Source organism: Clarias gariepinus, chromosome 12 (assembly GCF_024256425.1).
Source record: "Clarias gariepinus isolate MV-2021 ecotype Netherlands chromosome 12, CGAR_prim_01v2, whole genome shotgun sequence".
NCBI lineage: Eukaryota > Metazoa > Chordata > Actinopteri > Siluriformes > Clariidae > Clarias > Clarias gariepinus.
In genome coordinates, this window is record NC_071111.1 from 24,734,964 (window position 1) to 24,748,570 (window position 13,607).

The window sequence follows — 13,607 nt, forward strand, 5'->3', positions numbered from 1 at the left end:
GGAGAAGGATTGGATCTCATTGGTTATCTGGTAATCTAAATCTGATACTAGTAGCTCATTTGTTTGTCTCGGCTTGTACACCGTCTTATAAAACCCAGTCGTCCACAACAGACTCTCTCACCTGAACTCTTCTTTAAGTTCTGTAATAATGTAGGTGTTCACACAGGGGTTGTGCTGCATGCAGGTCAGGAGCAAGTGGCACCGCTGGTACAGGAGGACAGCCTGAGACGGGCTCAAGGGAGACTCTGACTGTTTCAACAGAACAACATAGACATGGATCAACTACACTATTTAATCTACTTTTCCCAAAGGAATCACATTCTCATGTATTTGATATCAATTATTATGGATTTACCAGAAATGACAGAACCAGAACCACACGCTGGGCCTGATAAACCATAAACAGGAGCTAAACACAGACAGAGCACAACTTAGTGAATCTTACCATCTACTGAAGAGCTAGTTTTGATTCTGAAGAGATTTACAAAGAAAGGGTGGGATTTAAGTGTTTGAAAAACCCAGGACAGTCAGAAAGTGTCCTACATTCTGCATGAGACTCACCTTAAAAAATTAAACAAATAAAAAGTCTATAAATCTGCATCAGTGGACGAATCTTGTACTGAGGTTATGCATCTAGGGCCAACGATTATACATTAATTTGTTTGCGATCACATCTTGAGTGTTGAATTTCAAATCCATTGTCCTGGTGTACAGAGACAAACTGACCACCATGGAGTCACTGTCCAAATACTTATGGACCTGAATATATACAATAACGTCATTATAAATGAGGAGTGTGTAAATGTGTGAGAGCACGACTGACTTTTTTCTTTGTCTAACGCCAGAGAATGAGAATCTACTGCACCGTAAGGTTTTAGAAATGAAATATTGTATTGTTTGTGTTATTAGTGTTACATATGTTTTATATTGCTAGTCACTGGTTATGTCCAGACACAGATGATTCATTCTCATTGAAACTATATCCAGTACAGCAATAACACAAACAAGACAGATAACAGTGTTGTCTTACCTCTGTGTGAGATGTAGAATTGCAGTTGTAAGGCTTTAGCTCAGGATCACACACACCAAAGCCAAGAGCAAGTCTGCAGTCACGCTTCCCCTGCAACACATTAAAGGCTCCTGATACAGTAACATACTGTATAAATATACACTACAGTCACAGGCTCCAGTCATATCTGAGTTTACTCACTGCTTGGACGTTAGTGCGCTAAAGCGAGCAGCTCCTTTCTCCGTCTCACCGAGCATCAGGCTTATGGTCTGAAGCACTAACGTGGAAAGCCTGGAGACCGACACACAGTGTTGTAGTGAATCAGTGAGGTGGTGATGGTGTTCTGTTCCAGTCAAGGTGAGTCACAGGTTAAAAGTGGAACAATCGCTACAAAAAAGTCGTGGCTCACTTCATATAACGCCGAAATACTACAAAGATGATGTTCACGTAATTTTGATCTAAAAGGAAAAAAAAAGGAACATCATGTCTAACTGTAGCACTAACGCTAAAAATAGTTAAATAGTCGCCTCTTATCATTTAGTAGAAGAGATTACAGAGCATGGAGAGGACTTACTGTATGGACCTGAGGGGATTATTGAGTCACACACAGTGTCTGACTTCATCTAATCTAATTCAGCCTCCTGAGTTCTACTGGAAGAGTCTAACAGTGTTAATGGTGTTGAATGGTGTGTTTGGTTTGATCAGGTGACTCAGACTTACAGTAGCCTGTCTGCAGTGTGTAATCTGTCCTGAGAGAGCTGCAGGCTTTCAGTCAGCGTTTTCACCAGGAACAGATAGAGCTCAGGTGACTGTACGACACACACACACACACACACACACACACACACACACACACACACTTAGGTGTATGAGCTTCAGCATGAAACAGTGTAATGATTTAAAACAACCAGGAGGGGACATTTAACGTGAATTTTAAGTGTAAGGACGGGGACAATAGTTACACTATCTTTGCCACCACGGAGCGGCTGAGGTGCTTTGAGTGTGATGATGTTGGACATAAAAGTCTGAGCTGTCCTCATGGAGCTGTGCAGACGGGGAGCTCAGGGGACGACTCGGACGGGATACAGCAGGAGGACACCGGGGAGACGGAGACTGCAGCGGGCCTCACCGACCCCCAGAGCAACGACACACCGCAGTCAGAACTCACAAAAGGTCCGTCCTGAACACACTGACACCACAGATAGAAACACTGCACCCAGCGCTGATAAACACAACGCAGACACAGAAAACACCGCCAGTATAAAACACCACGTCCCTACAGACAATACCGCTAACAGTAACCCTGTCCCTAATGTCTGCTCTGATACACACCAACAAGAGGAAAAATACAACTCCTGGAACCGACAGAACACAAAACACTACAGTGAGCATGAGGGGTAAAAGACAGGAGGAATCACACAAGGCAGGGGGTTAACACACTTTTTCCAGGGAAAAGTAAAAATGCTCAAAACTCTCACATCAGGTAAGAAGAAACTGAAAGCTGCTCCCAGTAAGGAGAGAATACAGGACATGGACACGGACAGTAGCCTGGGTCAGAGTAACACAATGAACACACACACACACTCATGACCACAGAGTGTGAGACTATGAACAGGAAAACCGTAAATAGTTTATTTCCTTAAATTGTTTAACAATAAAGTGTTTAAAATCTCTAAACTCTCTCTCTCTCTCTCTCTCACACACACACACACACACACACACACACATTTTAGACATCATTCCTTCACATGTAAAACAAAACCCTGATTACATAATTTTAATCAAGTTCAATTAAAAGTCCAAGTAGTAAAATCATTTTTTTTCTATGAATCACACCTAAAGTGTGTGTGTGTGTGTGTGTGTGTGTGTGTGTGTGTGTGTGTGTGTGTGTAGGTACAGTACACACACACATATTCTAATCATCTCCATCATTCTCGTGATCATCCTGTCTTTCTTTTCTATTCAGTCTTTCTCTAATGCTTACTTGCACCACAAACCCCCTTCATGTCTCTGTCTCCAGGATAACATTCACCCTCCCCTCCTGATACTCTGCCTCCCAATGGGGCTCAGCGCTGGGAATAAACACTTGTAAAACAACCATAAAGCGCTACAGTGTCCTTCAGCATTGTACAGAGACAGAGGAAGAGAAGAAGAGTGAGAGTAAATCTTATCATTTGAAATAGATGAAGCAGTTTAGGACAAAAACCTGACTTTCTGACTTCACTTATCACTCAGTAATAAAGCTTCTGCTGGTCTGTTTGATCAGAACAGTTTAGTTTCCAAGCAGCAACAGTAAACCACTATCTTGTATTTACAGTAGATGGCTGTAGTGAAAACCTCTATAATCTCTATAAGCAGCTAAAGCAGGCAGATGATAATCACTGCAGTGATCAGTCGTGTCCTTTCAAGCCATTGTACACAAGTCTGTCAGTAAAAACATGTAAGGTGGAGATAAGCAGGCAGAACAACAGAACCTCACTGTGGCTGTCAGAGACGGGACGAGTTTATTGATTGCCAAATGCTGTAAAACACGGTGTTGTGTGTTAGTACATTACTGTGGAGTGAGCTGAGGGCAGCTGACCCAGAGATTGGGAGCATCAAAAAAAAAAAAAACATTAATCAAGATGACTTGATCAAAGATCACCGTTAAAGTGTCCTTCTGAACGAACTATGAGCATCTTTCAAATAAATACCGTTAATTTAATTAAATCTACAGGATTTAGAAAAATTCAAAAATTCTAAATACAAAATTCAAATTACATTTAAAAATTAAAAAAATTAATACATTTAAAAATACATTTAAAAATTGCTTTTACATTTTATCAAAAACTAGTTCCAAACATTCCATAACTGTTTTCCTAACACACACAGACTCATATGAATACACTTAAAAGTGTGTTCTCTCACTTCAAATCCATCAATATTACAATCTAGAGGTTGGAAGTAAACATTATTTACATTTTTAACAAATCAAAGTGTTCTTAATGTCTTCATATCATTAACCAGGTTAACTACATTCTGCATTCTGTACTAAAAGTGTCAAGTCTATTGCTCATTTAAGAGCAAGTTAAGAGCAAAGAACGCTTGTAAAAAATCATATATTTTTGTCTAATTTAACACATTTCTGAATGCAATCCCAATCATGTAAACACTCGTGAGTGTGAGACTGGGAGGTGAAGACTTAGTGAGTGAAGTCTGGACCTATTAGAAGCTGGAGACGTTCTCCTGTCAGGACCGAGCAGAACCTCACTGATTCCTGTACAAGATTGGAAAAGATAATCAAAACTACTGTAGGGATGTTAATCTTTAATCATTGTTTGATTACTGCTAATAAATTAACCAATTAAAATTGTACTCATCTATAGCATTAGTGTACCATAATAATGCTCCTTAGCTCCCATATTTATTAATCTCTACACTACAAGAGAGCGACCTTGTATTTTAGGTAACACACACGATTAGACATTGTATTTCTTAGTTGCCTCAGTGTTAAATGAGGACAGAGAGACATAACAGGATTTCTGACAGATTAGATGTGTAACAGATTACAAAACCTCCAGGCTGTGCCTTAATTCACTATTGCTGAAAGAAAAATCTTACTGACGTCATTATCTGAGCAGATTTTCAGCATCCTCTGTTTTGTTACAGGTGGATCTAGAAAACCCTGAGCAGCACAAAAGAAGTGAGCATGCATGTGCAAGAGTTTGAATATATATGTGGACATAAAGAAAATTGTGGTGCTAGAAAAATGTGTTATATTTAATAATAAACAATGAATAATGAATAATGATTAATTACTTATTGATTGTTAAAGTCAACTATTGGTTAAGAGAAATCACTCATGCGAAATTTGTGACTGTAATCAGAACAAAAAAAAAAACTATTCCTATTTTACAAATATTTGACATTTTATAATTAGCATACGGTCAAAACTGTTTTCCCTTTCATAAAAAAAAAAAAAAACTAGAAAAAGGAAGAAAGTATGAGCGAGCCCTGTCAGAGTTATCCAGTGTACTGAAATGTACTGTACTGTACACGCTGGTCAGCAAATCTGATAATAAGCTTAAATGTGTTCATGTCAGTGGAACAAGGTGAATGAGCTCTACTAATGATCACAGACTTTATTAATGAGATTACATCACACAGCACTAATGAAGGCACAAGGAGAAATACTGTATTTGACCAGTGTGTTAGCTGAACATGTCATTTAGCTGGGGTAGGAGACAAACATTTCATTAATCTGATAAAAACTCTCTGCTAAAGCCTGACAAATACAGCGAGACGCACTGACTTATGGGAAAATGTTCGTTTCCTCTTCCGGTGAAGTGAAAACCCGTTGTTCACTTGTTCCCTACACAGTTCGCAGTTCCGTTTGAACTGAACATTTTCGCTCCCTGTGGTTTGGAATCACACTGACTATAACTGAACACCTATCTGAAGGCTTATCAGAACACACCTATTCTGTGCACAGGGAGTAGGGAGCACACTGTGAAGTACACTTCGGAATGGAACACAGCCATCGCCTGTAACGAACCGAAAGTGAAAGAGTTTCCGCCTCGACTCCGTTTTGTGGAAGTGTTAGAAAAGTTAAAACACAATGTTTATGTTTTATCAAGGAAAATGTCTTTAAAGCAGAAGATATTAATGTAACACAACAGGGCCGGTGAATAAAGGTGAGTGATTTATTTATTACTAACGACTTTATATAAGGATAATGCAGATATATTGTAAATTAAACTGGTGTAAAACTCAGATGTAGGAAATGTGTAATGTGTGGTGTACAGGTAGAACCTAAAGCAGGTTTTAGTCGGGTATTACTGTATAAGACCGATAATCCTATATAGAGATTGTACAGGAGCTTTTTCTCATTTTGCATTTCGGATTTATCGTGTTGTGTGAAAGTGACACAGCTCTACCAGACGACTGTCCGGTTTGGACGCAGTCACGGCCTGTTCGTTACAGAAGATAAGAAGTTTAATGATAAACACAAACAACCTAAATAAAATAACCGGGTGACAAACAAACAAATTACCATGAAACTAAACAACAGATGCGAGAACAAGGTGCAGTGAATTCTGGCAAATGAAGTAAAAAAACACAAAAAGAAAGAAAAAACAGACAGTCCTTGGCCGCGACGCGCCCTCCAGCGGTTTCCCCTGACTAGGACACAATGTGATGCACTTCTTACAGTAGTTTAATAAGTAAAGATTAAGATGAAAATTAGCTGTAAGGTCATTTTTTGAACATAACATCAAATGGAAACATTTATGTTTAATATTTCTCAAAATAACAAATTTAATGTAAGTAAAATAAATATTACTATTAATATTAGAAATACATTTAAAAAGTAATGATATTCAGTATAAAAGTGCGCCCTCTGCAGGACATGTGGCCACACATTTTACAGCAGATTATAAAGATTTTAAATATCTTACATGACCCGGATGTTACTGAAATGAAAGTATAATCTGTATATTAGAAGTGTTTAATTGGCAACAGTTAACTGGCAAACAAATTTATCAATTTTAAAAAGTTTGTTGTTTGACATTAGGAAATGTACAGATATATTTGACTATTTTAAGATATACAGTGCTGTGAAAAGTATTTGCCCCCTTATTGATTCTTTAATTCTTTTGCATATTTGTCACATTTAAATGGCTGAGATTATTAAATACATTTTAATATTACACAAAGATAACCAAAAGTAAATTCACATTACATGATCATTTTATTTATTATAGGAAAACCTCTCCAAATCTTCCTGGCCCTATATGAAAAAGTAATTGCCCCCTCGCTAAATTGTGAACTGTGATTTTTGGAAAGCTGAGTTAAATTTCTCTTGCCACACCCAGGCCTGATTACTGCCAGACCTGTTAAATCAAGAAATCATGTAAATAGAACCTGTCTGACACAGTGAAGCATGCTAAGGTTGGCACAACCAATTATTAGGTTTAGGGGTAAGTACTTTTTCACCTAGGGCCGGACTTTCTTATCTCCAGCCTTCATAACACCTTCTGGGCGTCTAAGAGCAGGACCTGATTCATTGTGTTTTTTTGGTTAGAGTATTAGAGTAGATCTTTCAATATGAGGATATTTTTTAAATTTCCTTCTACATATTTTTATTCTGTCTTTATTGCACTATAGTCACATCCTTCATTTATTGCATCCTCTCTTTTATTAGTATTTGCTGATTATATATTTTCTGGTTTATTTTATCTATTACTACTTGCTGGTGCACCTTATGTTCAGTTTCATTCCCAGTTTCATGTATTTTTATCTTTATATTATTTGACAGCATTTTGACCTCTTTAATGCACCTTGAATTGTAAATGGTGTGTTTGTGATTTTTTTCCCCCTTTTTCATCACCTTACAATTCTTGCTTGTTGCTTACTTATATAGGGATTGATAAAGTACTCCATCCATCCATCCATCCATCCATCCATCCATCCATCCATCCAATCTTAAAGGTCAGTCCTGGTGTCCAGGCTGATGACTGAATTCTGTAAGACAGATTTTAAGCCAAAGGATGATAATTGTTCTTAAGGTCAAAGATGTGAAAATTATTGTGTGGAAATTTAACATCACATTTGTTTTTGTGTTTTTCAGGAGTGTAATCCACTGAGATCAGACACTTCAGGACTTAACTGCTAGTTCGTGGATACTAATATTGAAAGATGGAGCCTGATGATCCGGACACTGATAACGTGTCCCCACTCTCTAAAAAACAATTACCTAATATTTCTTGGTATTTCAATCATTAAATATTCATATCCAAATTACTAAGTGAGCACATAAGAAGGAAGTTATTTAAAAGTTTAAACAGTAAAGTGTTTCACTATTATTAACAAACTGAAATGTATTCTGTTAATTGCAAGTAAAATTTATCTCTCATTGAATTAACAAGTTTAAATAATGTTGTGCAGTAAACTCCAGGGAGAGAGATCAGAATCAGCAGCACCCAGCTGTATCTCCATGAAGAGTGATGTGTCTATGGATCGTCCTATTAAGTTTAAAGCAGTAGACTCCTCACCTCTACACAGGTAACGTCTCCTCACTGTTAATGTCACTGCTGAAGTCACAGTTAAAGGGAAATTCATCTAGACCAGGGGTCGGCAACCTTAAACACTCAAAGGGCCATTTGAATCCATTTCTCACAGAAAAGTAAACACTGGGATATATATATATTTTTTTTATCTAAAATGAAGCTTAAACTGCATATATCATTGCTGACCCCTGATCTAGATAAACAGGAGGGCAAACTAAAATACTAATATACCATTTTTTTTAAAAATGAAACCACTATTTTCTATATTTTCTCATTAGTTTTTTTTCTTGAAAATGTGTTTGTGGTATCTTTAAAATAAATGCCACTTGATTGCACATGCTATTTTGTTATGAGGGTAAATTATTATGTTTCAATACAGTGTAACCTTGGATTGCGAGCATAAATCATTCTGGAAGTGTGCTTGTATACCAAAACCCTTGTATATCAAAACGAATTTCTCTCATTAAAAATAATGGAACCTCACAGACGATTTGTTCCACAGCCCAAAAGTATTAATATAGAAATAATTAATACAAAATATAAAGTAAAAATAAAACAAATTAAGTCGCACTTTACCTTTGTAAAACGCAGAGGCCTGGGTGCAGTCAGTCTTCTAGTTCATTACAAAGGTGTTCAATAGACATGAGGTCAGGACACTCAAGTTCTTTCACTCCAACATTGGCACTGCGTGTTTTCATGAAGCTCACTTTGTGCACAGAGGCATTGTCATGCTGAAACAGGTTTTGGCCTCTTGTTTCTATAAGGAAAATTGCAGTGTTGCATATTATAATGTCCCTATGGTGTATTTATTGAGAACACATAAAAGAAAAAAATTTGACTAAAGTTTTTAGTATTAACAAAAAACTAATATTCACAGCATAAAATTGTTATAATAGTTATGTCAATATTAAATAAATAGGATACTTAAAACAGTAAAGCATGTATATAAATAACTAAAGGACTGTCTGTAATGTTGTGTAGTAAACTCCAGGGAGAGAGATCAGAATCAGCAGCACCCAGCTGTATCTCCATGAAGAGTGATGTGTCTATGGATCGTCATATTGTTTTTAAAGCTGGAGTCTCCTCACCTCTACACAGGTAACGTCTCCTTACTGTTAATGTCACTGCTGAAGTCACAGTTAAACGGGAAATGAAAGGGGATGAAAGGGAAATTCATCTAAATCAGGGGTCGGCAACCTTAAACACTCAAAGAGCTATTTGGACCCGTTTCTCATAGAAAAGAAAACACTGGGAGCCACAAAACTCTTTTAACATCTAAAATGAAGATGACACTGCATTTATCGTTTTTACATTTATACTGTTTATATATATATATATATATATATATATGTATAACTATAGTGTGTTGCACGTATGAAATCAATGAACTGCTACAGAGAAAATTACATTTTATTTATGAATGAAACAAAAAAATTGTGAAAATTTTGAAAGACGCTGGATTGAAGGTTACTTTCAGATGAAATACTCAATGTCTCCTTGTGGCCTCCTTGTATTTATGAAATAAAAAACCGAACTTTCACTTGCAGAAAGCCAAAAATGCCATCTGCTTCAAGTGCCGTCATCCTGTCATTGTGTGTACTGTACTGGAGCATACAGTCAACGGTCAATGGAAACCTGGGGATGAAAATCTTAATAAATCGTGTGCCGCACATCGGCGGTTGTGACACATGCTTTAAGTGACAAAAAACTAAACATGTTTTTTTTTAATGTTTAAAGATCACTATAATCTTCCAATTTAGAATTGCATAAAAAAACTAACAAACTAAAATGAAATATATTTAAATGAAATACTTATTATTTATTTTCCAAAGCCACAGCGAGCCGCGGCAGGGTGATAATAGAGCCACATTTGCCTTTGGAGTCGCGGGTTGCCGACCCCTGTCCTAAATAAAAGCAAGGCCTACCTTTATGAAGGGCACAATTTCATCATAATCAGTAATATCAGTGTGCATGTGCTTAGCCAAATGTTTATCTAAAAGAAGAACCGTTATAAGTAAAAAAAAATATACATGTAAAAGAAGGAATAATAAAGACAGGAATTGCCAAGATGGTGGAAAAATCTAAAGATAATGGGAAAGATTTTTTAGGTTATATTGTGTTGTAATGGGAAATTTTCTGAGATTATATGGACCAGGAAAGTACTGAGTTGAAGAGGAAACCTATTTCACATTTCTGGGCTAACAGAGATGTCCTGCAAATTTTTTATGTGCCCGCCCTTTAAATCTCATAATGCAAATTCTTTTCGTGCTTACTAAGATTTTAAATATTGGATGTGAGATGAATTATTTTGTTTCAGTATCAGCTGAACTTTGAAATGCATTTTTGTTCGGGACAAGGGTTGTGGGATTTAGCCCTACTTTACTTACACTAAACTCACTATCTGGTTGGAAACGTCCTGGGCAGTGTGCAGACCAGGAAGATTTATAAATACTTATTGTAATGTACTTATATGTACCTCAATTTTGAATTAATTCTGACTCGAAAACTCCCAAACTATGCCTTTAAGGCTGATGGTTAGACTATAGTGGAAATGTTTAACTGCAGTTTTTGTTCACAGTGATCTACAGAAGACAGAAGACAGATTAGCAAAGTGCATCATCAGAGATACAGGGTAAGATCAAATCCCACATGACTGTGACACTGACACACTGCTGTTATAAACATCTCTGCTGTTATTAACTACAGAGTGATTAGATTATAGAAAACATACAGTAGAATAAAACAAACATAGTGAGAACATTATAAAGAGCTTTTAGTTATGACAGGGCAAATTAGGTTTTAAAGATTAATTATTGGACCCCATGTCTCACCACATTCTGCTTCACCATCTCACAGGCACGACCCAGAATCTGCTGCTGTAAATGAATTCCAGGAAAAGTTCAAATTAAATCTGATGAAGAAGTTTCAGTTCTTGAATGGAGTAATAATAAACCTGGGAACCCAAACACTCCTGAATGAGATCTACACAGAACTCTACATCACAGAGGGAGACAGTGGAGATGTCAATAATGAACATGAGGTGAGACAGATCGAAGCAGCGTCCAGGAGAATAACAACAGAGGAAACATCAATCAAATGCAATGACATCTTTAAGCCCTTATCTGAACAAGATGAACCCATCAGATCTGTGCTGACAAAGGGAGTCTCTGGCATCGGAAAAACTGTCTCCGTGCAGAAGTTCATTGTGGACTGGGCTGAAGGGAAAGCAAATCAGGACATCCACCTCATATTTCCACTTTCTTTCAGAGAGCTGAATTTGATGAAGGACCAGAAACTGAGTCTGATGGAGCTCCTTCATGTCTTTTTTAAAGAAACAAAAGAAACCGAAATTTTCAGTTTGGAAAAGGTTCTGTTTATTTTTGATGGATTGGACGAGTGTCGTTTTCCTCTAGATTTCCAGAACACAGTGAAAGTGTGTGATGTAACTGAATCTGCATCAGTGCCTGTGCTGCTGATAAACCTGATCAGAGGGAATCTGCTTCCCTCTGCTCTCATCTGGATCACCTCCCGACCTGCAGCAGCTGATCAAATCCCCTCTGAGTGTGTCCATCGAGTCACAGAGGTACGAGGGTTCAGTAACCCACAGAAGGAGGAGTACTTCAGGAAGAGGATCAGTGATCAGAGCCTGGCCAATAACATCATCACACACCTGAAGTCATTAAGAAGCCTCTACATCATGTGTCACATCCCAGTCTTCTGCTGGATTTCAGCCGCTGTTCTAGAGAGAATGTTGTGTGAAGCAAAGAGAGGAGAGATCCCCAAGACTCTGACTCAAATGTACACACACTTCCTCATCATTCAGATAAACATCATAAGAGAAAAGTACTCCAAGAAGCAGCAAAGTGATGAAGAAATGCTCCTTAAACTGGGACAACTAGCTTTTGAGCAGCTGAAGAAAAGAAACCTGATCTTCTATGAGGGAGACCTGAGAAAGTGTGGCATTGATGTGAGAGAAGCAGCAGTGTACTCAGGTGTGTGTACGCAGATCTTCAGAGAGGAGTTTGGGCTTCACCAGAGTAAAGTGTACTGCTTTGTTCATCTGAGCATTCAGGAACACCTCGCAGCTCTGTATGTGCACCTGATGTTCAGGATAGACAATAAAAATCTTCTTAAAAAGAGACAAGCTTCAAAATTACAAATTACAGTTTTAGATTTCCACAAGTGTGCTGTAGATGAAGCTTTAAAAAGTCAGACTGGACATCTGGATCTTTTCCTTCGCTTTCTTCTGGGTCTCTCACTTAAGTCCAGTCAGAAACTCTTACAGGTCTTAGTAACACAGACAGGAAGTAGCTCCCAGAGCACAAAGAAAACAGTTAAGTACATTAAGGGGAGGATCAGTAGAGAAGGTTCTACAGAGAAATCCATCAATCTGTTCCACTGTCTGAATGAACTGGGTGATAATTCTCTAGAGGAGGAAATCCAACACTACCTGAAATCTGGAAAACAAAGTGAACTCTCTTCATCACAGTTGTCTGCTCTGGTGTTTGTGTTACTGACATCAGCACAGGAGCTGGAGGAATTTGACCTGAATAAATATTTCAGTCCAGATAAGATAACAGATGATGTTCTTCTGAAGCTGATGCCTGTAATTGCAGCATCCAAAAAAGCAATGTAAGTAACGCTGAATATAACTGTTCCACTGTTACAGTGTTGGAGATTGGGAAACTTTAAAAAATTCCACAAATACAATATACAGTACTGCCAAAAGTATTCGCTCATCTGCCTTCACATGCACGTGAACTTGAGAAACATCCTATTCTTAATCCATAGGGTTTAATGTGATGTTGTCCCACCCTTGGCAGCTATAACAGCTTCAACTCTTCTGGGAAGACTTTCAACAAGGTTTAGGAGTGTGTTTATGGGATTTTTTTTTTTACTATTTTTCTAAAAGTGGTTTTGTGTGATCAGATGTTGGACGAGAAGGCCTGTCTCGTAGTCTCCGCTCTAATTCATTCCAGTAGTATTCTATGAGGTTGAGGTCAGGGCTCTGTGCAGGCCAATCTGGTTCTTCCAGACTCTTGGATGAGCCTTTATGGATCTTGCTTTGTGCACTGGTGCGCAGTCATGTTGGAACAGGTGTGGGGTTGTTTTTCAGTCATTGGGCTCAGCGCCTTACAAAGGACCTCTTAATGCTTCAGCATACTAAGACTGTTACGCCCCGGTCTAGGTCGGGCCGTAACAGGAGTGAAAAGAAAAAAACGGGGGTGAGACCAAAAGTGCGTTTGCTTAGTGTTTATTTTACAACAAGGTGAAATAAGCAAATTCCCAAAATATGGCTGTAAGCTTCAGAAGCCGACAAAGCCAAAACAATAAACAAAATTCCCTCTACCTAGTACCAAAGTGAAACAACTAACCTTCACCAAAACAAAGAAACAGAAATACAAAGTTCTTCCCTTACTCCCTAACTAACCACAAACCAAGAAAAAACAAGGGGCAAACAAAATGGCATCGACTCCTTACTAAGCCACTAAATAAAGAATTAAGTACAAATATATACAAAAGTATTTACAAATTAAACAAACAAAACAAAA

General features: G+C 37.8%; 1 protein-coding gene, 1 long non-coding RNA gene and 1 pseudogene across 2 annotated transcripts in view; 2 read left to right on the forward strand and 1 right to left on the reverse strand.

Annotated features, from left to right (window-relative positions):
* LOC128533806 (NACHT, LRR and PYD domains-containing protein 12-like) overlaps positions 1-13,607 on the forward strand; it is a 605,307-nt gene that overhangs the window by 128,904 nt on the left and 462,796 nt on the right. The window lies entirely within an intron of this gene.
* LOC128533854 (uncharacterized) lies at positions 162-1,819 on the reverse strand. Its single transcript, XR_008361402.1, has 5 exons — positions 1,730-1,819; positions 1,211-1,300; positions 1,031-1,120; positions 356-409; positions 162-249 (listed from the first exon to the last, which is right to left on the reverse strand). It is a non-coding gene; the product is annotated as an uncharacterized LOC128533854 (long non-coding RNA).
* LOC128533828 (protein NLRC3-like) lies at positions 5,342-11,851 on the forward strand (annotated as a pseudogene).